Genomic DNA, 27,267 nt, shown 5'->3' with positions numbered 1-27,267 from the left:
GTTAAACAAAAAATATTTCTATTAATTGAAGAACTATGTGATTTTAACAATGTTGAAGAAACTTTTTTATTAAACTGAAGAAAACAGAATCACTGCTCTGAAGATTAGCATTACTTTTACTATTAACTAAAAATTTATTATGAAAATTTATTTTTATTTATTATAATTACTTTTATTAATAATAATAATTACTTTTATTATGCATGTTTTTTTTAATACTGTAATACTTATTTTAAGAATCAACAAAAAATTGTTTCATTTGAAATTCAACATCTATTGAATTCTGATAGAGATACACAATAGCATAAATAAATGTAAAAAAAATTTGAGACTTTAAAAATAAATTCTCTGTGAATATGACCATGTAATTGCTGCATATGATAGATATTTTATCATATCATGTATTGGTTGGTTGTAGATTCTATTAAGATCATCCTAACTGATACTAAACACACAAAAAAGTGTTCAGCATCTCAACAGGTCCATAATTAAATGGAATGTGATCTTTTCTCAAGGAGGTCACAGACAAGGTTGTTAGTTAATGAGTCCAAAGCAACTCAGTCTTGCCATGTTGTGCTTATGGGGACTTACTTCACAAATTTTGTCTATCTTCTTTTGATCAAAACATTATAGTATCCATTTTATTGATCTACTCCTGTATTCCAAAACCTGGCTTAAAACCTATTTTTGTCAATTTCAGTACAGATGAAATAAAGGCAATGCAAGGGGAAGGACAAGCATTTTTGCAAAACCGACAAAATCTGTGGCTTTTCTGTAACTTTGGCGACATTTTGCATATTCTTATACTTGTTCCAGTAGTCATAAGGGGGTTGTTCTTGGCTTTGTTGTTGAGTTTTTTGTTTGCTTCTTGACAGACTGTTTCTTTGTTCTAAAGCCTTGTTGACGTACTGAAGCATCATTTCTTTCAGCATCCAAAAATGCCTTTTTTTTGTTGAAAAATTTGAAACGCGAGAGAAGAAACCCAACAGTCATTATTGTTTATGTTGCATTCAATCTACAACACAAACACTGGAAATAACCTGCAGGTCATTAAAACACTCACAGCATGTCATGCATGCCCCCATTTTCAAAAGAAGTATCAGTGAGCAATGTACCACACTTCTGGTTTATGTTAGCAGTGGCACTAACCACTCTTCGGTGGATTTTGGTGTATTTACTGTAGTCTATGATCTCTACAGCAAACAGCAGTCAATTTAAGCACACACAGCATTTGCCAGAAGAAAACAAACAAAAAAAATTTAGTAAGGGATTTCAGGAGCATGTCATCCTCCTAGTAGTTTTATAAGTACTGGTGATGCATTGTAAAACAGAGTATATGACATGAAGCCCTACTACTAACAAGCAATTGTTGAGACATTATTATGAGGAAACAAAAGGAGTTTATATCCAAGCTGGAGCTAAGTAAGAAAGAAGAAATGCTGTGAGAAACCAAGGTCTTGGGTAGTAGCTTTCTATAATATGTAAGTGTCATGCCTTTGAACCTGTGCAATAACACCTTTATCCTTCTTTTCATGACTAATTTAGACTGTGATTCATCTCATCTAACTTTACTCACCTTGTTTTCCTCTGTAGCTTTTGTAAAATACTATGAATTTGTGGAGTTTAATTCATCACTCCTGTCTAAGATTTTAAGGTACCTGGATGTGCCTCTCTTCTCACCAACAGAGGAAATGATCAACACAACTGGCTTACTTTAGATGACAGATGCTTGGCAAGATGAATCACTCCTCCACATCTACTTCTTTCCTAAGGTTAACAGGTGTCAGCCCTAGAGGAGTGCATTGGTTGGCATACACATATTACTCCCAATTCCTCAGTTGATATCAAGTTTACCAGAATTGATAACATTTCCTACTCAATTCTTGTTTTGTACTCTACTGTTGAAACACTTCTTAAGGAATTAGAAAAGTCAACTTCTATGCCCTCCTCAGCCTACGTCAGAGTTTCCCACTCAGAAGGTAACATGGGTACTGGGCAAGGCTCTTCCCATTTTGGACTGAATCCATGTGCAAGAGGCAGCATCCATGGGTTAAGATCAGTCCTGAGCCCGTTGTGGAGGCATGCAGGGGAGAACAGGATGTTTGACCTGACCCCAGGAGTACTTCAGCTTCCTATCCCCTCACTGTCTCCAGTAAGTCACAGAAACAATCCATGGGGAAAAAAAAAAAAAATACACCATACCTCAGTGCAGAAAGTGGCTTTATGCTCTGAATCCATAAGATTTTATAAGGTACTTAACTGCAGGCCAGCAACAGAAACCTGAGTTCATTTAGACTTTTACAACACATCCTCATTTTTGGCATGTCTCAGTGGTGAACTGAAAGATCCCAGAAGTCAGCGCATTAGATACTACAAATGCCTTTCCTAACAACGAGGGTCTCCCCCATGCAAAGCTCTGAGAATACAAAGGACAAATTCAGCACTGCAAAACCCACTTGCATAGCTGGGATTAATCATACTCAGATGTCTTCATGAAAATCAGCCTAAACACTCAAATTCCTTCACTTAGGTAAATCTCATTCTCCCTTATCCTGCTGTGCCATCTGCATTTAACTAAATCTCCTCATTGGTAGTACCATTATAAGATAATTGATACTCCTATTAGAAGATATTTTCTTCCTTAATTTTCTCCCTGAGGAAATTTATCTAGGCATAAACCTGTTTGTGTTTTCAATATATCTCTGTCCAAGCTTTCGATTACAGCAGACTTGAGAATTCTTGGCAAACAACTTTGAAAGGTTATTTGCAATTAGCTTTCATAATGTAGCTAATTCTAACAATGAAGCCAAATTCAACTTCCTGGCCCTGAAGCGTCTTTGAAAAAAAAATTCCTGATAAAATTCATATTAACTGTTCAAATGCTTACTCTAGTCTATTGCTCCCAATGTGACCAGTTATGCACTTCTCTAAATTATTTTTGCTTGTTTTCTTTTTCTCTATGAATATTTTCTGAAGAAGAAATAATGGAACTTTGATTACCAAAAACATACTGAAAAAAAGTAGTTATGCAAAACTCAATAGGTTCTTCTGGTGTCTACTTTACTATACTGGAACAAATAAGTCTATTAGGACTACATCTGCATTAGGTGGTAGTGAGGATCAATAGGAGAAGAGCTCTAATGTGAAATAGATGATGCAGAGAATTGGATGTTGGACAGCTGTGTGTATTTCGCCTTCTAGATGTACTTCCATACTAAATATGTATTTTAATTTACATACAGGGAGTGAAATAGATAAAGGCAGAGGCATAGGCATAGATAGATATAGATAGATACAGAAATATCCACATTTCAGCTCATGTTTTACTTCTGTGGTGATCACATTGCTCACATTCTGAAGTAAAACCCTTACACCTTGTGTCTGGTTGTGCCATCACAGTGTTACAAAATGCTTGTATTCTGTTCTTTGTTATGCTACTTTAATACACCTCTGTGTGGATTCAAGAAAAGCTAATATGAATTATATCCTGATTAATCCAATTTTAATCTGCAGGTTTATAGCCTCTGCTTTGGCTACAAACTCTAAGATGTGAATGAAAGCCCAGTAAATGGGAATAATCAGGAAAGTCACTACAGAAGTACCTCTCATCTAAACTCCTTTATTAATGTGCATGTGTGCTCCCTAGGAGTACTGAAGTCCACAAAGCACAGATTAGTGGCACCCAATGCAGAGATCCTTGTAGTATATTGATATCATGGTCATTACCCAGTTTCTTGGTTATAGACGCTGTGCTTGTGGGGAGCGGCTATTATGGAACTCTTATACCAGTATTTCTCTGGTCTTTAGGAAACTTTTTTCACCACAGCAGACATAGGCTAAACATAGATATGAACATGCCTCAGGAGCTTTGACAAATTGTGCTTCCTTAGCATGATCCATGAAGAACCACTGTCTTCCTGAAATAGGAAGGCAGGTTCTCTCCCTGCAAAACAGAGAACCTGACATTTCTAACTCTGTGGTCTTTTCCAAACTTTCATCTGATACAAGCCCAAAGACAAACACTGAGTACTTCTATAACAGCAGAGAGTGTTTCTTGATTGGAGATATGAATCAAATACATAGAAAATGCTAGAAAGATAGTTCTTCATTATCCTGTTTGTCCAGGTACAATTTTGTTCTGAGTGTTTCTCACAACAGTACAAGATATACAGTAACTGATGAAAGGATTACCTTGGTGCTTAAAAGAGTGAAAAAGCTGCCATCTGTCAGAATAAGCCCTGACAGTTTTCAATATTTGTGTGAAGGAAAAATCTAGTGCTAATAAAACCATGTGGACAGAGCAGCCAGCAAACCTTTAACTTGAACATATATAATTCTTCCTTCCTTTGTTTTGCCTGACTATTGCCTTGATTTCAGTTAATCCCTTTTAAAATATCCAAATAAATACTATGGCAAAAGGAAGCTCAAGCAAATACAGTATGAAATATACCGATGTTAAAGATCACCTAATAATGTATTCATATATCAGGTTTAAAAATGTTCACAGAAATGTTTTATTCATGTTCAGTTATGTATATCTCTCAGTCACTCTATATGACTTATTTTCAAACAATGAGATGTCTAAAGTCAGCAGTTCCAAATAGCCTTAATTTGATTTTTCTTCTAGTTCAGCAAAGACTTTTAATTTGCTTTCAGTGCCCATGATATAAAATTTAAAATACTAACATTTATCCACTATATGTGCCTGTCTCTGTTGCACACTAAGGCTGTATCTATATTAGCAAATAGTGCAGCTCAGTGGGAGAAGATTTGTGCAGCACAGCAGTTGGTGCTGAGGGCTGATGCTCATGCCAAATGTATTTCAAAGGGTCTGACTGCAGACCACCTCTAGTCCAGTGTCACAACCTACACACTTGTTAGCAGCTGGAGCTCATTAGATGAACTCCTGGGATGCGTTTTCCATCTTAGTTTCATCCAAAAGGAAGCCAGTTAGTGTGCATCAACAGTTTTGCAATGTGAACAGGGTATGTGAGGTCCATCCTGGGATTGCTTTCAAAAGTGCTCTCCTAATCCAAACTCAGACACTAATGTAAAGGCATCTATTGAATTTAGCTGAAGCACTTATCCAGCAATGGCTAATATGGGAAACAAACATCTGGGGAGACAATGTGTCACAGAAACAGGGGTATCATGCCTTTTTATCAAAAAGGGACAAACATTAAAATGACGAGCTTGGAGGTTTTTCTGAAAAAAAGTCCTGGTTTTTTACTTATTTTAATCACTACGGGTAAGAGAATCCTCCAGGTTTTCATTTGTGTTTCCCAATTCCCTCTGAATCCTGGGAGGCCTGTTAATTTAATTAAGTGAACTTTAGGCTGCTGCTTCATAAGTCAATATTATCCCTTTGAGTTCTGTAAATTATATTACTTTGACCTAGAGTGCATGCCAAGTGAGAATGTTCTTACTGTCTTTTCTTAAAGAACTCCTTTTTCTGCCAGTACTCGGGAGAAGGACAAAGTAGCAGTGGCCTTATTTTTCACAAAGTAATTTAGCCATTGTACTTTGAGCTCTCCTTGTGAACTGTTTTATCTGATTTCCATGTCAGTTGTCAGCTGTTTGCTTTTTGCTTTTTTCTTTTCTTTGCCCCTCCCCCCATTAATCAGACATGCTTCTCTTTTGTAACGTCTTTCTGTCCTTGTGGTTTGCCAGATGTGACTGCCTAGGTTTGTCTGCTCTTACCTTACTTAGGCTCTGACTTCCCACGTTTCATCTCCTTATGATGCTAAGCGAAAGGCAATGTTAGACTCGAGCTTAATGAGATTGAAAGTGCTCTCCATTAATTGCCTTCTATGTTAACTTATCCAATGCCACTGTCTTCACTTTCTTTCAGGGTCCCAGACCCTTCCATCTGTATCTCAGGTCTGTGGAATCCAAACCATCTGCTTCTTGGAAGACAACATAAGTAATATCTTTAAACCCTCTTTTTGAAAATATGACTTAATGAACTGCTAATGATATTTTGTACTTTGTAACTATGCTTGTCTTTTAATCTGGGTAGAGGTTAAGTCTTTTCTGTTTAACTGTGAATAAGAAAAGTAGAAATTGTATTTTGACAAATATGAACTTAATAATTAATTAAAATTCAATGTATATTTTTTCTCTGAAAAACCTGAAAACAGGAAGCATTTGGCATAATTCCCATCAGATTCTCCTACATGCAATGTCCATTGCAGGTTATGAATCTCTTGCTGATCAACTTAATTTCTGAAAGCAGTTCTCAAAACAAGCCATCATGCTTTATAAAGCAATGCCTGTTATCTCCCCTTTTCAAGACTACTTTGAATGTTCCTCGTTGTTGATAAACACAAATAAAACAACTGTGTTTATTGGTTTTGGGAAACTGGAAAATGCATTATGGTATTCAGGGTAACTGACAAAAGCACTTCCCCCTGAGGACTATTCAAGTTATTAAATTCTTTTATGCTGTTTCAGCTATGTTTGTACATGATAAAGTTTGATTACCTTATGACAAAACAAAGAAAGGTTCCTCTTTCCTAAGTTAGCCAAACTCAGTTTTAATGGCTTGTCATTTCAGAACATAAAAGGGTTTAGAAAAATTTGAACATAACTGAAAGTGACTAAGGAAAGTGATAAATTGTTTAGTGATCATCATGGTTTGTATTCAATCTTGAACAAAGGAATTAAGGTCTGTTTTGCCTGGATGATTTATAATTTCTTAACTTGAATGCATTTCCTCATTTCTCCTTTTTACCCTATATTATGTAACACAGTTTACAAAACCAACACACTGTAGTTTCATTGCATGTGTTATAAAATATGCTTAGTTTTTAATATATACAAGATCTAGGTTTTAAAACCTGTTGAGATCATCAATTTCCAGGAGATGTTATGCTTTTTTATCCATGATACAGTCTGTATAAACATAACTGCAGAGTTCATAGGAATTTCTCCAAAATTTTAAACCAAATGGAGAAACAAATAAGAATAAAGACCAAGTCTTCCACATATGTGGATGGAAACATGTAAGCAGGACAGAATTGGGGAAGAACAGGATGGTTGTTTAGAAGTAGATAGATGTATCCAAACAGAACCCAGAGAAACAGCGCAGGTGCTCCGTTATTACCTCAGTACAGAAATTACAAAAAGAGTTGCCATCAAACGTGTAACGTAATATCTAGTATTTTTCTAGTGAAAAACTCCTTCTAAATATGTAACAGTTGCAAATGATAGGTAATTTACTGTAGAAATGTCAATATTAAATTCCTTAGCAATGAATAACAAACAATAAACACTTTCTGAATTTTATTGGGCAGTCTGTCATAGAAAAATTGTTCATAGACTTTTTCTTTCCACATCAGTGGCAGCTAACTTTAGCTTCATAAATCTCAAAATGACACTCTGTGTGTGTTTATTCTGTGCTTTTATTTGGGTTGGAACAAACTGTTATGGTTCAGATTATGCAATATATAAAGCATGTTTTTTTCTTGAAGTACAGCATGAAATTTGAATACCTGCACTACTTCAAGCAAACCAGTAAAATGACTATGGATAGTACAGGACTAGATATCAGACTAGATATAAGGAGGAAATTTTGTTACAATGAGAGTGGTGAAAAACTGGAACAGGTCGCCCAGAAAGGTGGTGGATGCCCCATCCCTGGAAACCTTCAAGGTCAGGTTGGATGGGGCTCTGAGCAACCTGATTTCGTTGAAGATGCCCTTGCTTATTGTAAGGGGGATGGACTAGATAACCTTTAAAGGTCCCTTCCAACCCAAACCATTCTATGATAGGACTATGTAAGGCTCAGGATGGACCATGAAGAAAGCTTCAACAGAAAGCCCTTTATGTAACAGGTAGAAGTCAGAGAACCCTTATGCAGTTTCCCCTGCTCTTTGTCCATACTCAGAAATCTTTTTTTGAGGATAGGCTCAGATCATGAAATTCTAAAACAAAGTATGCTCTTAATTTTTTTCCCCATAATAAATACATGTCTCAGTCTGGTTTGGTATGATGTTATTCCTAGAAACCTATAGCTCTGTGACAGTAGTAGCCATGGTCATTTGCTGCCCCATGATGTACATTCTGTCTGACATTGTGTCTTGATTTGAATTCAGACGACAGCCAAACACCATGCAGCCACTTGCTCACTCTCCCCCTGTCCAGGGTATGGGGTAAAGAAATTGGAGGGATAAAGGAAGAGACATAGGTTGAGATAAAAACAGTTTAATAATTGTAATAAAATAAACCAATAATAATAACAGAAAGTACAAATGGATAATGTACAATACAACTGCTCACCACTCACCAACTGATATCCAGCCTGCAACTGGCTAATAATACCGAATGCCAAGATTCCTCAGCTGCAATCCCTGGAGTGAGAGGGAACACCCTCCTTCCTGGCCACCCCTCATATTCTGAGCATGGCATAAATTATATGGAATATTTCATTGGCTAATTTGGGTCTGGTGCTCTGGCCATGCTCCCTCCCAGCTTCTTGTTCACCTGCTCACAGGCAGGATATGGGTAGTTGGAGAGTCCTTGATCTCATAGCAACAACTAAAAACATCAGTGTATTGTCAGCAATCTGCTCATACCCAATTCCATACTGAATCCAAAACACAGCATTATTCTAGCTACTAAGAAGGAAAATTATCCTAGCTGAAACAAGGACAGTCTGACATTGATTCACTCTCATTTTCCTACTCTGTACTGACCACTTGGATGTCCTTTTGATCCAATTCACTCTCACTAAAGCAAAGCACAAATGGCAATTTTCTGTGTCTGCAAAAAGGCCACTCACTGAAGAATCATCCTTAGAAACTTTATATTATACCCAGACAACAGACAACTGTTTCTCAGAGGAGCTAATGTTCTTTTCTGAAAATACTACTGCATACTTGCATAGCTGCACAGTGATTTCATCACCGTACTGGGTTATTACAAATCCTAAGTATTACTGTGAGTGGTTTTGATCTCAAGTTCAAGGTTGCCTCTCTGTGAAGCAAGCAGTAGATCTGAGGTCTCAGCATATATATGACATATTGCACTGCTGAAGCTGAAATGAGATTTTGGACATTTTGAGACTTGTTCAGCATTTAGAAGAAAAAGCTAAGGGAAAATGTCATTGTTTTCTTCAAATACATAATGAAAAACTATAGCAAAAACAGAGACAGACCCTTCTTGTGGATTCTCAGTGAGAGGAGAAGAGGCAATAGATACAAGCTGCCACAAGCAAAATCCCAGCTAGACATAAGGAAAATTTATCACTGTGACAGTGCTAAAACTGTGAAACAGGTTTCCCAGAAAGGCTGGAGAGTCTCCATCCTTGTGGGTCTTCAAGACATGATTGAAGAAGGTCCTGAACACCCACCTTTGAGAGGGGGGTTGGCCCAAATGACCTGAAAAAGTCCATTCCAACTTGCTTTATTATTCTCCAGATCTATGAAACAGAGCTCCTAAAACTGTTTTTGATGATGAATATTGTTTTAATCCTACAACTGTGAAATAAAGTGATGTTTAGCAAATATGGTGGGAGAAAATATGTAGCCCCACTCATTCACCACTAGACTCTTTCCTGCTTCTAGAGGAATAATCCACCACGTTGTCTTTTTTTATAGAGACAGGTGCAGACTTCACCTTCAGCAGTTTAATTCTGAAACTGCATAGGTTAGTCACTCAGCAAAACAGATAATGTATTTTCTACCTTTTATTTATATGTTCACAACTACTTTAATAGAAAAAAGTGGCAGCATCTTATTACGCAGTGTACCTCAGTATAGATAATATCTAGACACGTGCTTTATAAAAAGGCTTACAAGAACAAATCCTATTCGTGAATAATTATGCATCAAGGTTTTAACCGCAAATTGGTTGTGAAATATTTTTCCTTTCAGCTCTGTGCTAGCACGTTTTTGATACTGACACAAACTAGTTATTAAAAATTCCATGAGACATTGTTTCATCTACTTCAAGAACAGTGTAGAAGTATAATACAGAAGTTTAAAACAACTGAGAGGCTTACTTTTTTGCATTGTAGGGTGTTATGATGGGCATTATGGCTCCTGATGGCCACACTGTATCAGAAGCAAAAAGGTAGCCTTAATCAGCCTAGACAAGTACTATACAGCAGGTTGTAAGAGGACTTTTTCCCAGACCACATTACTTAGTAGATTTAGACTGAAAGTCTGGAAAAGTGTACAGCTACTTAGCATTTTCTGAAGATGTGGACCATTGTTTCACTTTGATAGCTAGTCAAACGAGCTAACAATTCTTTGATTGAAAATCTTTAACTTTTTTATTCTTTCTTGCTATTAAAAGGTCATCTCCAGAAACACAAAAAAGCACACAGGGATAATGACAATAACCTACTAAGTAAAAGGAATACCCTACCATGGTCCCTCCCCAGGCTATCACAGGAGAGGAATCAGCCCCACAGGCTGGGCGTGAGACCCACCATCAGAGTCAACAGATCACCTTACAAACATAAGGAGTCAGTGTCTGGAGTAGGGGACTCATTATGGGATGCAGAGGAAGAGCTGTGCAAGAACGCGCAAGATATTTGGTGGGGATTTTAGAGGACAAACCAGCGGCAGGAAAAAGAGGGATTCATGGTGATCTGGGGAGGAACAAGTGCAGGGCATTAGAGGCACAGGGGAATAAAAGGTCACAATCAAAAAGGTTGCTGGTCTGGCCATGCCATACACCTGTTCAGCAGTCTGTCTTCCTATTAAACTCCAATTCTAATTATTTTTGTGGTCGTGGGGACTCTCTGTTCTATGTATATGTGTGAGTACGGAGGTCTAAGTATCAGCAGTTGGAAGTCAGACCACAGGTCATACAGGTGAGGGTGCCAGCAACTAGAGAGACCAGAGTGCACATTGTGTAAGTGGGAATGATAGTGTATAATCACTAGTAAGCATCAAGCGTAACTCTCTGAGTTGTAAGTGAGTAAGGTAAGTGCTTAGGAACACCCATAAGTCTGGGCTGGATACTGGAAAGATCAAAGTGATCTGGAGGGACCATGAGGTCCACACCAGCAACTGGAGATACCATGGTGCCTGGGAGTTGACTGTTTTAAGGCCATGAATCTTGGATGCACTAGTAGGCATATTTACATCTTCATGTCTCTGTGTGAAAGGCAAGTGGGTGTCCATGAAATCCAGGGGCCTGGACTATGGGTAGCCTGAGTGCCTAAGTCCAGTTACTGGAGGGATCCGGGATACATGTATGTGTGGGCTTGAGCTCCAGCTGCTGAGTGAAGCCAGTTGCCAAAGGGCATGCCCAGGAGGCAGGGACCCAGGGGCAGCTAATGCATGAACTGTGTGTCTAAGCCCAGCTGCCAGAGAGATCCACATTGTACATATAAGCATGTGTGTATTTATATATATGTATTTCCCACTAACAGGCCTTCATTCCAATCAGAAAGACAGAGGAACAGGATGAGGTTGTTGGTGCTGTGTTTGTGTGAGTACATGTTTTTTCTGTCTGTGTTAACCTGTGTGGGTGACCGTGAGTATATGTACATGTGTACTGTGTCTGTGTGTGCATGCATGCTTACTGGGAGCACATGCTCAGCCATGGTACTGACTGAGCCTGTGGACATGGAGATGCACAGTCTCACCTCTATTGGGCTACCAGATTTAGCAGCAACTAGAATTAGTGGTGTTCTTCTCAGAGTCTAAATGGGGTTTGCTTCTTAAAATACTGTTTGATAAGCAGGTTACTCATCTTTAACTAGAATTACCTGAAAGAATTACCTGAATGTTTTTGTCCTTGCTTATATACCAGATTTCATTTCTGACCCAGAGCCTGGAGGTATGACCCATATGCACTGTTGGTATAGCATCTTCTGAAAATATGGCCATGCAAGTTCGTATCCTCCATACTCTGAGAAATTTGAAACATGCTGTGTTGCTAATGGTGTATAAGTATCTGATAAAAGCTGTTAGTGTCTGCCATGGGGTGATTACCTCACACACGCTATTTCATAGTGCTTGAGCTAATTGCAGTAATAGTAGACTTTTGATTGCATTCAAAAGAGAAGAAAAAGGAGGTAGATAAAGGGAGGCAGGAAGGGAGATGAACAATTAGCAAACTTCATACCAGTCATGAAGAAGATGGGCAGGAAATAAATTTGGGGATTACACTGCATGACATCACGTCACATTGCTTTTTAATGATTACTGGCAAATCCCTGATTAGTGTTGTCAGCTTTCACAGCGATCGGAAAGTGTCAATTCTAAAATCCTGTTGCATAGCCAGTGATAGATACATTTCTGTTAATTTTCACTTAGTAAATGATACAAAACTCTGGAGACTTTGTGATTTTATTTTTAATGTTTATGCAGTCACTTGACAACATGTAGAGTGTCAGTACTGGTGAAATTATAGATGTTGTTAGCCAAAGGCTAACAGAAAGCTTATAATGAGAAAGCAGAAAAAACTCCCAAGGGTTGTATAATCACTTAAGGAGAAGAGTATCTGAAACACTCTGCAGAACAAAGTGTTTACTGTGGCTAAGTTTTTAAACCCAGGATTAGCAAAAGAAGGAAACCTTCTTAAGAATTTAGATGTTTAAAGCAGGGTCAGCTGTGTTACTGTGTGTTACTGATTTGTTATTAGTTTGAGCTGATTTTAATGATTTTTGGTGATTTTGATAAAGATACAGGAGTATCAGTTTTATAAAAAGATAGTAGTGTAATGTTTTAAATAGTCATGGAAATATTGTATTTAGGTTAGAGTAACCATACAACCAGTTATGCTGCTACAAAGTCCTTTGTAAAGACCCAGGCTAAGGTCACGTAGGCTGGTAATAATCATTAACCAGATTTCTATTCAAAGAATAAGAGTCATGACAAGGTACCATTATTAGACTGTTCAGTAAGGAGAATTTATTGCCCTGTAGACCACGAGTTCTAAAAGTTACATTGTGAAAGGGCCTTGAAGCATGTTAAAATCACAATGTGAGTCAAAGTCCTTGAGTCAAGGGCATTGGAGGGAGGGTCTTTCTTTTGAGTCAGTAGTCTGTGGTTGTCACAAAAGCAGCCCTCTGACTCATTCAGGAATTAAGTGCTCATGACGGGAAAGAAGTGGGAATAAGAAAATGAGTTATGGGAATTATCATGCTTATGTATGAGAAGTTGATTACTATGTATTACTGTATTCTATATAATCGGCATGCTACATGCACTAGGTGTGTGTTGTTGGTGAGAGCACTCCCCTACGCACCGGGCCATTAATAAAGGAGTGTCTGCTTATCTACATTGGTGTCAATAATTTCTTTTATCTCATTTTGATGACAGCTGCTGGAGCATGTGTCCCAGATTCTGATCTGGTTATAACACATAGCATGAATTACAGAGGCCTCGGTTCCTGTTCATTGGTGGCTGAGGTAACTGGAAGCTAAGTCCAGCAAAACTGGGTTTTGCTCCTTATACATGCTCAAATGTGAATATTTCTGAACATGCAGGACTGCGAGTTCAGACTCAACTGCCAGTGCTTCCTAGAGCCCTTAAGTGAAGGTGTGGAGCTGTCTTTAACACAAAAATTGGAGTCTCTGCACAAAACTACTGTTCATAACTTCTAGAAATAAATCCACAGTGACTGAAAAATATATTTTTATTTTTGACAGCCAGAGTCCTTTTATGTGGACATCAGAATACTGATTTAAGTGACTACCTGTTGATATTTGTTTGAAAACACGAACATATCCTGAGTAAGCTCCATATCAACAGGAGATACATAGAAAATAAAAATTACAGGGGTCAACTAATTTACAGCTTCCTTTTTATTTGTAATTTTTTTGATGCTTTGGGCTCTGAGAATCACAGTAGGTTCACATCCTGTATTGTACTGCAATGGCATCTAAATTTCTGGTGTTTTCTAGGTATCAGAGTTAGTGAGGCTAATGATATAGTATTTCAAGCATATTTAATCACAATCAGGAGTTTCAACATTTGCTTAGTTTTTATTTGGAAATGAGTATGTGAACATGTTTATGTGTTGCCTAGAATGCTTTCTGCAGTCATGGCCTTAAAGAGCACTCCTGGCAAGGAAATTTAGAGCAAGAGGCAAACACATTGGAAGAAAGAGAGTTCAATTCAGTGTTCATTAAAGCCAGTGGAAAGACTCCAAGCAACTCTAGGGAGCTTTGGGTAAGTTCCAAGGGTTCCTCTATCTACAGTTACATTTGATTCAAACCATTTATGCTTCTTCTTTTTTTCATTGAGGCCACTGACATCATGCCACTGAAACAGAGTAAGAATGTTCTGTCTATGTTTGTCATGCATGAAAGGCTCCTCTAATACCTGAAGCGTTCTGATATTTCAACAGTATAGCTCCCACTGTAACAGGCAGAACAGCAAGTGAACTTCTGTGACGTAAAGAGGTGTTGCACCAGAGTCAATTAGTGACACGCTGCAGGAAATATTTGAATCCTTGCTGAAAGCAGTTGTTATGAACTACATACAGCAGCAGTGCTTCCAGTCAGATGATATGGAGCTGTTTTCATTCGAAAACCCTCTCTGCCTTTCTTGCATGTCCTCTGCATCACTACTGTGTGAATGACATGTCCACAACAGAAATGCATAAGGTGTACTTAGCTATTAAAAATTCAGCATTCCTCAGCTACACTCTGTGTCAGAGCATCATTATTTTTGGCTTTGGGCCTTCTTCTCCATGAGTAGAGGATGTTGAAACGTGTTATAATAGTTATACAATCCATTCCCATTAGTAAAAATAGCAGGATGATTGCTCACAACTATGTTAATCTGGGTGAACCCAGTGTTTCTTTAGTGGATCAAAATAACCATTGTCTAGCAAACCTAAAGAGCTTGGTACATTTTGGTATATTTTTTATTTATTTTGATGTATTTACAGTCTGGCATTCTTTCCAGTACTGCTGTTCACTAAGAACTGTTACTTCTGGAAGAAACATAAATTAATTTCTTGTTCATTTTTTATAGCTTGCTTTATCACAAGGAAATTCACCTAAATGAAGGGGTTTAATCTTGATGTTTCTTCTACATCTATAAGCAAAAGTTCAACTAATTTTCCTAAGTCACTGTAAAAAGTCTGAGCACCTGAAACCTGTACTGTGCTTAAACAAATAAGTAAATATAATGCCAGTATATAAGCAGTTCAAATTAAGGTATTCCTTCTGATTTCTTACTCCATTAGGAATCCAACCATCTATGCCCACTTCCACCTCTGATTTTGCTTCAGTCAGCCAGGAGCTTTTCCCTGAGCAGTCATCCTGTGCCACTTGTACTAACTGTCTTTTCCTAATGTGCTTGGTCATTCATAAAAGCTAGCCTGTCCCAGCTATCGGACAGTTTGCCTGTAATAGGATTCCTGCCAGGGACAAAGATTAAACTCAATCTGAGCAGAAACTTGAGGCATACATGCTAACAATCATTACAGTGGGGGATCAAACTTGGACTTCATGATAGCAAAAACAGAGAAACCACTAATGTTTTCCATTTGACCTTTAAATGAAGTCTGACTACAGATGTTCCCAATGTCCCTGAATTATCAGAAAGCAGACTGCACAATTTAAACTATTTGTTTTATGAGCTCCATCCCCACCTGGTAGATTGAAGGGAACTGATCCACAGAGTCTTAGCAAAGGTCCCAGGGAAAGTACATTTCAAACTAATGCTTGTGGAACATAATAGGTTCTTCAGAGTAACTCACATGTCCTTCCTGAAAAGTCAAGTCCTATATCATATGTACTCATAAATATGAATGCATTAAATTCTATTAATGGTTTTTAAAAACATTCATCATCCCACTGGAGCATTTTATTACCACTTCCGAAGTCCTTTAGAGCTGATATGGGCAGTCACAATGAAACAACAGAGATTTGAATATGTTAGGATACACAATGGGGAAAAAAACTATTCCTTCAAAACAGATTCTTAAAATATCTAATTGACAGCTGTGGTTATGTCAGAGAAAGGCAGACTCTGCTGGAGACAAGCAGGACCTTGTGCTCAGGCAGGAGCACAAATGTACAATGTACTCCTTGAGAAAAGGAGGGGACCTTAGCAGGAAGTAAGGATTTTTCCCTACAGATGTGTGAGATGGAAGTACATTAATTTGTGAGTAGCCTTTGCTGAAATCAGCAGGAATAATATATTGGCAATACAATAAATTTTAAGATTGGTGACACAGACTCCTTTAAGAAAAAAATCCTTGAAAAATCGTAAAGAAAGAGTTCCCCACATCATTATGACTTCCATCCGAGGGAAACCAATGTTTCTTGTCCAGAGTCCTTGCAGTGATATTAGAGAAATATGTATTTTGGGGGGACAAAACCTGACTACTTAATTTTCATCAAACAGACTTAAGTGTTTCAATATGCCAATGAAATCTAAATCTCCTTGTCTGGGCCAATGTGCACAAACACCTGGCAGCATGTACTGCCAGCCCATGCTGAGCTGACTTCATGTCACCTGTAGATTTGGCAACTGGAGTAAATCAGGGAGCCATGCAGTCCAGAGTTTTCTTCAGTCTTATCTCAGTCATTATCGAAAAGTGTCTGAAAGTTTCTCATCTATCCTCATAAACATTTACTATGTAAACAATGAAATATGTCAAGACAGAAGCAAAGGGAAATCTGACTTTCAATCTGCCTACACTCTGAAATAATTTAGAAATACTGAGAAAAGGGGGAGAATCATTTCACCCACACTGCAGATCTTGCATGTATGAAGACCCCTTGAGCATGCAAGCACTTCCCTTTTCTTGAGTGGTAAGACTATTCAGCTGAGTAAGGATTACAGATGTACACTAGGAGGTACAAGATGGGGACCGTTATTTCTGCACTGCCTGAGCTTTTCTGGCTGGTAATCAGTACAGAAAGCCAGCTGAATGGAAAAGACCAACCCTAAAGCAAGGTTTGTTTTATGGCTTGCACTGTGTGCTCACTCCAGCTCCAGCAATAAAAGAAAAATATTACTTTGGTGCTCATTAGTTATTTATTACCATCTATCTGCACCTCTGAACTATTCCTGCTGCAGGACCCACTGTGCATTTATGGTAATTCATCAGACACAGATGTTTTCAAATTCCCTCTAAAGCCATAAACAGGGATACCAGCTGCCCAGCTAAGTAAGAGAAACCTTGATTTATTGGAACAGATTTTGTTATTTAAAAGGCCTAATGTACAAATTCTAGGTAAGATAGACAAACACATTCTGATATATTAAACAAAAGAAGAGAACAGAAGAAGTCAGAAGTTTATTTGATGGCCAACTATGTGGTTAGTGAAATAAAGACAGATGGAAACACATAAACACCAACTTTTTATAACAATTCTGCTATCACAAATTCCCACTAGTGCTTCCCCAGTTTAACTTGCTTTGCAGGGTGTAGTCATAGGCTTGAATCCTAAACAGCCAAGCAGCTTTCACTACCCTTCATGCAGAACCAGTTCTGCAAATTATATATTCCTAATATTCTTGTTTTCTGTAGGCCTTGATCCTTCAGAAAATTATGGATACCTACTCAACCCTCTGCAATCACTGGGGCTTTTCTTACGAGAAAAATACTTACATTCCAGAAGAGAAAAACACCACATGAATCTCAGATGTTAGATTCCTTCATGCTTGTGCTTGCTCTCACTTTCTTTCAAAGCATATTTTTATCTCTAGATCATGAAGTTCATGTTATTAAAAGTTGCTCAAGTTTCAAATGTTCAGACTCTGTAGAAGTACAGGTTCAGGTCAGAGGTCTAACCTGATACCAGATGATATAAATCAAAATATATCTACTGAGCTTTGAATTAGGTGATACATGATGTGCGAGTACTTCAGTTGTCACCTGAAAACCATTCTGTGTGGCTCAGGTGGGAGAAGTTCCTATAGCTGTTTTCCTAAGTACCAAATTCTTTCTCTTCTGTTGAGACTAAACGCATGACTTTAAATAGATAATTGTAGCATGAGGGAGTTTTATTTTGCCGTGTATAGATTCCCTTCTGGGGGCAAGTAAATGAAATTAAACAGTATCCACAGCTCAGTCTATTTGAAAATACTGATCAGTTTCTTTCATTTGTTAGTCATATGTATGTATGAAACAACAAAACACAGAGACATCCAAGCAGCAAATACCCAATGCTGGCTCCTACTGAGAAGCACACAATTACCCAGGCAGAGTCCCAGTTTGACAGAGCTGATAGTTCCTTCAGCACAAGCTCATATGAGTGTGCACGGCAAGCTACGGCAGATATATTACACATTAAATAACAAATTTGTGATGCACACGCAGAAAGGAGAAATCCAGAAAAATAAACACAGAGGGAAAAAAGGAATGCATTCACTGTACCAAGTTGTCAGTGAAACACTTTTATTCTCCTTAATTCCTTTCCCTCACTTGCTGAGATATACTGACAGTGGAAGAGTCCTATTGACCCTTCTGAAAATGCGTCCTACCACAATCCATATTAGTCCATTGCAGTTGTTAGGTTCAGTGTATTTCAGCATTGTAAAGCTCAGAAGGGACATCACAATGGAATAACGACATTAAAAGTTTGTGTTCCTTATTAAAATAAATAACTAACTAAAAAATAATTGTCTATAATTCCATTAAATGAGAAGAAACTTCAAAGTAAGGAAGGAAACATCAGAAAGAAGTTTTTATCCAAAGCTTTGCAGGATATGTATGTTCTAAAACAAACTTCATTGGTCTGAGGCAAAAAGACTCCTTAAATTTAGCCCTCAGTCATAGATTTAGGGAGGGTGCTCAAAAAATATCATATTCTCTTTCCTTGTTCTTCCAGTCTTCACCTTGCATCCACCGTTGGAGGCTTGTCAGAGACTAGGTACTGAAGTAGGTGGATCTATCATCTGACTACAGGAAGCTTCTCTGATGTTCTCCCAAATGTCCTGCTTATATATGTGCGATACAAGAGTTACAGAACATGTATCTGTAAGTTCTGATGGCATAGGCTGTGGGAGTAGTATGAAATTGCTCCCTGGACTAGAATCAGTAGGTTGATAAATTGTTAAAGTTTGAAATAACATCCCAAAACATATTAGCAACTTTCTTCATTACACAGCCAGTTCTATATTAAGACTCTACATTTGTAGTGACACAAATATTTCACACTTCAGTAGTGTCTTACCTAATTTTAATCAAAGTCTACTTTAATCAGTAAACTTTTCGTATATTAATTTTCAGGTGCTATTCTGATCCAAGCAAGCTTCAATTTCAGCTATCGTTCAGATAATTAGTTCACCTAGGTATATGTACCTAAGTGCCTAGAGCCATGTTTTCAATGTGTGCCACTCAAAGACTGCATAATATTCAAGTCTGTTAACAACTGGGCCAGGAGTAAGACTCTCCATAAAGAACTGTTACTAAGACTCCCCTGTACCTAGTCAAATTGGGTCCCCACCAGGCCAAGCATTCTGTATGCATCCACATTTGCTAGATCCAGCCAGTTACTCTATAGCATTTCTGAAATTATCTCAAAGACAGTAAAGAAGTCATAGCACCATAGGCATGTGTTCATATCCTTTCAAAACACTGTCTCCACCTGCAGGACTTTGTCCATACTGTGTCAACATGCAGGAATTATTTAATACCAGATACCATTTAAACAGAAAGGGAATTTAATAACCAGATCTTCAAATAGAAGATATAACTAATCTGTTCAGGTTAGTGTTCTGCTGATTAAGGATACCAATTAAACTCAGACACCAGAGTGAAAAGAGTAGGCATATTTTACTGCTGATAACCCAATAATGTAACAGAGTAATAGAGAAAAAACATGCAGTAAGAAAAGGCAGAATAATGCACTTAAAGCAACAAATAGGAAAATACAGGATAATGCATCAAATCATTGCCACCAGAGAGAGAGAATAGTGATTAAGATCCATCACCATTTGCATACGTTACCATCATCCAGCCCCACAGTGGCTGGGCAGCCCCGGTCACAGCGAGGGTTTGGAGAGCCTGTCCCGGCAAGTGGGAAATCCTACGTGGTGCGTCCACCCATAGGTGAGGCTGCCAAAGTCGCTGCAAACAGGCCCAGCCTTATATACAGAGATCGACAAGCCAGAATAACTAGCACCTTTGTTTTGAGTGGAAAATTTCTGGTTTCATTCTCCTGTTGGATTCCACCCAAAGCCTGGCCAAGGCTAGAGGGGGGAGACCAAGGGAGTTTCTAACAAGGCCAAATACTTGGGTTCTCAGCCTTGTACAAGGCTGGAATGAATTCTTTGAAGCCATTTGAATAAATCTAAATATGAAGATTTTTCATTAGTAAACAAGGCATTTAAAATATTTTAGAAGCAAAGTTACTGAGATTGAAATGAAATATTAGACCTTTATGTGGTATTAAAATAGGTTTTATAACAATAAAATATGCCTTAAGCTTGTCACATTAGATATAAAAATTTTTATCTGAAAGGACAGATTTAGAAAGTTATATTTAACCATTCTAGATAGCTCATTTTGTACTATTATCTGTAATATGGTTGTTCAACACAGTATTTTATAGCTATTGGAACAGATAATAGAAAACAGCAAGATAAACATTTCTTCGTATCATTGTATTTCTCAAAAATTATAAAGGTCTAGTCTTGCTGATCAAGTAGAGGGACACTATGCACATGAAAAAGAATGAGCTGGATATGAACATAAATGCATTCAAAATTGACCATGAGAGCACAGAACACTATCCCAAAATATTTTTGACTGAATCCTAAATTCTCAACATTAGCTTTTAAGTCCCCTACAAAAATACATAGCTTTTATTTTTAAATTGTCACAGACATACAATGAAGTGTCCTGAAATAAAATGCATAGTGTTGTGCTTCTGCCAAATTACACTGTGTTCTATTCTGTGTTGAACACTGATGCAACTTATTCTAACAAAGCCAAAATTCTGTGGTTTTCTTCCAAATCTAATTCCTTAGGCACAATAACTGCCCAAGGCTTTTTTGTGAAGATAATATGATGAGCCTACAAAGAAACTAGCATGCAGCCATCCAATATACTGCATTTAGTAACTCCAAATATTTATTTCATTCCTATGTTATTCAGATATATTTATGAAACTTTTAGATTACTGAAATGTTTTACTTTTCCTCATCTTGATGTTGGAGAAACATGTCTGTACTTGATATGGATCAATAAGAACATGGTCTACAGTCCACAGATTTTGCATAGGAGTCTTCTCTTTGAACTTGGGGGAGCTAGATCTGCCCTTGTATGCTGGGGTATTTTGAATTGATTTATCTATAAAGCAGCAGCTTTAGAGCCTTCCACCAGCTTGATCAGAGTATCATACCCTGACCCTAAACTCCTCTGACACCATCCTCCACCCCTCTGTCCCAATGAATGAACCAGAATAGTCCTTCCTCCACCATTTCTTTACCAGTTTCCTGTGCATCCAGAACCCCCTCTTTGTGAGAGATTCAGGTTTTCCGTCATAGAAAATCCTTGCTACACGAAATCCTACCTATCTATAAACTCTAAATGCTATAGCGCTCATCACTGCAAAAGGACAGATGAGAATATGGTAAGTGGTTGGAGGTTATCCTTAGAGTCTCACAAGATCTTGAAGTCCCTCATGCTTAGGCCGAAACTACTCTGTGGCCACCCTCGTTGATTTAGAAATGAAGCAGAGCCCAAATGAGACACAAAAGTGAAAGTTTACCTCTTATACTCAGGACAGCAAGGGAAGAGTCAAAAAATAAAAGAGGTAATGTTGAGGGAGATTTTGACTGCCACTGGGCTGAGATTGGGCTGAAGCTCTGTGCTGGAAAAGGACACCCTCCCAGAGAGGGTGCTTCCTGGAGTCAGATAGCATATGGCAGGTTGAAGCATGCAAAAAAGATAACCCATGTACTTCAGCAGGAGGAGAAACAGATTTAGCATACCTGCATGTGGGGCAGAGACTGTTCTCTCTAGGGAGCCCCTGAGCATCAGGACATCATGAAAGACGTGAGAAAGGAGACTGGTCACCAGGCACATCAGGGAGCACAATGTGCAGGATTTTCCCTCTCCACACTCCCTATGAGGATTCAGCTCCATATTTCACTGTCACAGAGCAGTTTCTTAGAAGTGAAGTATCTGGGAGATAAAAAATGTTTTCCTATATTATAAATACTTTTCTGGCTTGTGCTTGTGCATGTTTGTGATACAGCATAAGCTGTATATAAAAAGAAGGCATGTATGTCCTCAAGGTCATTTCAAACCCTTCATACTTTTACACTTTCAATATATAAAAAACAAATGTGATTATCACAAATGTATAAAAATTCTTAGCCAGATTCCTTTTTACTACTGTGTAAATCAGGAGCAAGCCCACTGACTCAGTAAAGTCACAACAGGCTGAGGAGGAGCATTCCTGACCATAGGTCATTATATTTTATGAAATCAGAATGTCCTGTGCTTTAATTTAAAAGGTAGTTTATTTTTATCATAGGCAGTACAATGGAAACTGTAGTGCTATCTTTTGAGGTGTTGTGAGTCATGAAATCGTAAGTTATCCATATGAGTGCTCATCATTCATCAAACACTAATAGCTAGTCTTTGGTGTCTGAAAGAAATATAAAAATACAGAATATTGCCTTTTAAAATTCTGAGTATTTCTCTTTTTCAGTCATGCTTCACGAGCTATGGAATTTCCACTGCATATGAGAACTGCTATGTGAGCTGTAAAAAAAGTATCTGTGTTAAAGTTTTACAATAATTCAATAGTGGATAGAAAACAGTGGATCTAAACTGGCAGTGAGTGTGTCTCCTATTTAAAAACAAACATACTACCAGATGTCAAAGCTGGAAAAATACAGGGGTTAGTCTGTAGAAGACTATCCTTTGTTTAAAAATGGGCCTTGATTAATAATGAGGAAACTCACAAGTTGGCATAACAGGAAACCTGACTTCTGTGACTTCTTACGTCCTTTGCTATACTGCCATCAGGAGTCTGTGACATTGATTTAGAAATGCTATCAAAGCATTGACCCATCCTCAATACATCCTACTGTTCTCTCATTTTTCTGGGCTATTTTAAGCATCAGCTGAGATTGTTCCTCCTGCCTTTCATTTGCTTATCAGTCACATTTAAGCATCAGTCAGAATTTCCCACATCAGCTTTCTACTTGAGTATTGCTTATGCTTTCTCTTCATGCTGTCCTTTCAGGATTGCTCAGAGGCTTCTGCTTTCCAGCACTGGACTATAGTTGATGTTAATGCAGCTTCAGCAAAGAAACAATGTATCTCAAAAGTGGTGGGAAGAAACTGATAGTTGAAATTTGTTGTATGATCTTTACTACTGTTGAGAGAAACTGATTTTTTAGGTTTTGAATTTAAAAGCACAGGATATAATTTATCAGTTAGTGTGGTTCCAGTTTGAGCAGGGCATAAAGGAAGACTGAGAAGCAGAACTGCAGGTCAATTGTGATGTAATTAATTACAATTATGTAACTTAGAGTTCAGGCTAGTGATCCTTCAATTACACTTGCAGGAGATGGAGCACAAATTGACTTTGTCCCAAATAGTTGAGCAGAAAGGTCATTGTGTCTTCTTTCTGTTGTGAAAAGAAACTGCTTAGAAACGGTCTCTAAAAGAAAATGGAAAAACTAAGTTTGAAGATGTTTTTAAAGCTGATAAAATCCCAGTAATTTAAACCGTTTAAAGTGAAAACCACAGTGTGTAGAGCTATTGTTATGCAAAACATGGGGTTTCTAGTCTTTCAGTCAGCTGCTTTGGAAACGCTATAGCTATAGCCTTAAATACCACAAAGAAAGGCACTTCTGAGAAATAATGTATCAAATTTCACATTGACTATTCACCAAGGGATGTCTTGCTATTCCACATGGCTAGTTACTAACTAACTTCTGAAAATTACTTCTCTGTCATTTGAAGCAAACTGTGCTGTATCTACCCAGAACTCCTTATACCACCTTGCTTATTGGTGCAATCATTTGATCTTGGAAAAATGAAGAATGCTACCAAATTAGGAGCCCTAAAGGTAGCTTTCATGTTTATAGAGCTCAAATTCCCACTCAATAACTCTAGACGGTAATCTGCAGCATAACAATTTTGTAGTTTAGTACATGGCCTCTTATTGTATTGGTTGATTTGCACAGGTGCTAGCTCATAGGTGTCAGTCATCATGAAAAAAACCTAACAGATGTTGCTAATGGTACCAGCAACCAGTAGTAAAAAAAATTCATATTCTGGAGAAACACCCAGCACCTAGAGAGACAATTTCTTCTGATTTTAGAAGAACTTACTAAGATGTTGCAATGTACTTCTAAGGTATCACAAGTATTATCCATTAAACTACTATTAAATAATACAAGGCTTAGTCTTTGGGATTTCCCCCTGAATTGTATGCTGTGTTTTTCTTCAACCCAGCTCATCAATAAAGAAGCTCCTATGAAGGTTCCCCATTATTCCTGTGAAGCATATATAGCATAGTACTGTTTCCTACTGATGAAATTCTTTAAAGGATACTTAAATGGCAAAGTGCAATTGTAAATTATACAAATTATTTTAAATTTGTAAAAACATCAGCTTTTCCATGTGATAGACCACTATAAACATATCAATTATTGTGCTAGTTTATATGGAAGCTTTGAGTTACTTGGCATTTAACATCCATTAAACATAAATATTAAAAATATTTAATTTAAAATTGAATATTAAACATCTAGTTATCTATATCTGTAGGTGACAGACTTATAAAAAAGATTAAATGTATAATAGACAAATGTGCATCTATAGTAACTGTAGACCAGTGGAATGGAAAAACACAAATTCCCACAAGGAGGAGATAGATACTTGCTGATGATCAGCCACTGAATGTCGTTGTGTTGCCAATGGAAATATACACTTCAGTCTTTGGACAAGGAAATATGAGCACTGTGCTTTGAATCTAGATCACCTGATCACATTAACTGGATTTTGTTTAGACGGATAATTTGTGATGCTTTGCTCTTGACCAGTATGCTTATTTCCAGATAATAGGTGCCAGGTTCATGGGACTTAGCAAAACTTGAAACTTTCTTAGGTCCAGCAAGATTAAATATCATAAGATTCACAGGTATTGAAGAAATACAGCAAATCACAGTCACCAAGACAAAAACAAAGCAGCAGCTTGCATGATTTGAGTTTTGGGGTGCAGACCTTGTCTATGAGCAATATGCTTACTGAAGGCAAAACACAGCTTATTTCAAGGACTAAAATTTTAGAAAAGGAATCTTCTAGTGTCTCCTTGCATATATAAGAAGGGCAGATTTGTTGAAAACCAAGCCATGTGCCTTATGAATTTGCAGTGAGATTCCTTGTAATCTTCCTTGTGTGTCTGTTCCTGTCTGTATTTTGAGATTAAATTTAAGACTGAACTGGAACATGCATAGGCTTAAATTATCAATGTTCTACATAGAGGTGGCACTACAAGCAATATTCTGATAATAAAGTACATCAATCTGCATGGAGAGAGTAGTAAGCTCTCACAAGTCCTAATTACACTTGAGCTAAGAATTGCAGCTTTCGAAGTGTCACAGTTCAGACAGTGAAGAACCTGGCTTTAGTTTGAAGAAGTACATCTTCAGAAGTGGCATTTTAGAAGGCTTGTTCCTTAAATCTTGCATTTTTTACTCATTATTGTGTTTTCCCTTAGCTCCCCTCGTCATCGCCTTCAGAAGAACAGCTTCTTTCAGAAAACATGTAAAACACACAAATAAGATTTGGAACATACACTGCTTTTTAAGGTAAAAGGATCAAAAACATAGTTAAACTTTAGAAACTTTCAGGAAACTATAAATGACATTTTCCCTCTCTGTCACATGCACACTCATGTATACACTTGCATTATCCTCAAAAATGGCAGAAGGTAGAAGACTGAAATCTTTTTTTCCATGACTTCTACCTCATGAGCGACTTTCTAGAAACAAGAATTTCAACTTTAATTCATAATAAATGTAGAATCTCAGCTAGTCACCAGCTGGTTGAAGTGGCCACAACAATGTTTAAATAATTTGTTCTTCTGGGACTTTGTTTTCTCATGGTTTGTTTCTTCATTGTTCTTTCTCAGAGACAACCTTTGTGTCTGACAATTTATGTACACAAAAACACAGGTTCTACATGGTCATCATGGAGCAAATAACCCACAGGCTTTGGGTGTTAGTATGTGGTAAAAAGTCCAATCATTGGACGGATCTCTACTTTTTGTAGTGGATAATTTCAGTGTAAATATTTTACCCACAACTCAAGGATCATGGTAAGAGTTGGTCTGTGTGAGGAAAACAGAATACATTCTTTTACTTATGATAAGGAGTATAAAATTTATCATGAGTAAAGATTATCTTTTATCGAAATTTGAAGTATCCTAATGCATGCTTTTCTAGATGCATCCCTTAACAGTAATTTCTTTCAACATTTTACACATAGCTTAAACCACATAAAACTTAGCAAAGAATACTACCATTTAATTTGTTTAAATTATCTTGATTTAAATTAAAAAACCAAGATACTTTTATACTTCTCAGAATCACTTATACTCACACTAAAAGAACTGCCGTTCCCAGGCTCAGCTTGGGTTTGAGTTCCTGTAACATTCATTGTTTTGCACCAGAAGTTTATCTCCTTCTCACATGGCCATGCAGAGCTGACCATGCACTGCTGAAGCTGGCCTTGGACCCTGGTGGTTGCTTGTAACTGGTGCATTTAATGATGCCAAGTTTAGGGGGCTGAACAACCATTAAATATACTTTTCTATAATCAGCAATCTAGAAAATAAAGCAGGGATAAAAAATACATCTGATGAAGAATAAAGTTTTGTCAGTTGAGCTCCCACTTCTCTACAGATATTTCACCAAGAGCAAACATGTTATTCAGAGTTTCTCAGTTGCAAATAGTTCCTATCTTCTAGCAATCACTCTTACAGTAAACATTTTGTTAGGAGATTACCTTTAAGTGTGAAAAGATTTAGACAAATAGAAAATAGGGGTTTGTTTTGGTTTGGTTTTAATCTGATCAGTCAGAACCAGAAGGAACTAGAACACTGCACAAGTAGCAGAATAAATGTGAGACCTGGCAAAAACAGAGAACCTAATTCCCAACCACCGTCTTTTGGGTTCACATCCAGTTTTTTATTTCTGTTGGAGAAATGCATATGAGTCCCACTTGGGATCAGCCCTGTATTGTGCAAGGAGCATATTAAGGAAAACACACAGTAAGAAATACATCCTATCCCAAATTCAGTTCAAATAAAGTTGAAATGAAAAGCTTTTTGTGCTCACTAGGGCTTCTCTATCTTTTGCCTTA

At 37.5% G+C, this 27,267-nt stretch overlaps 1 long non-coding RNA gene across 2 annotated transcripts in view; it reads right to left on the bottom strand.

Moving 5' to 3' along the window:
- The window catches only part of LOC141958654 (uncharacterized), a 56,274-nt gene extending 36,301 nt beyond the window's left edge, over positions 1–19,973 (bottom strand). The window contains exon 1 of one of the 2 annotated variants that reach the window (XR_012633300.1): positions 19,882–19,973. This is a non-coding gene — a long non-coding RNA (uncharacterized LOC141958654). The remainder of the gene's footprint in view (positions 1–19,881) is intronic. The other variant, XR_012633301.1, reaches the window with a different exon arrangement.
- Between the last annotated feature and the right edge of the window lie 7,294 nt (positions 19,974–27,267).

This window comes from Athene noctua, chromosome 3, assembly GCF_965140245.1.
Source record: "Athene noctua chromosome 3, bAthNoc1.hap1.1, whole genome shotgun sequence".
Lineage (NCBI taxonomy): Eukaryota > Metazoa > Chordata > Aves > Strigiformes > Strigidae > Athene > Athene noctua.
Note: the sequence above shows the minus strand (reverse complement) of the source record. Positions and strands in the feature narration are given on the sequence as shown.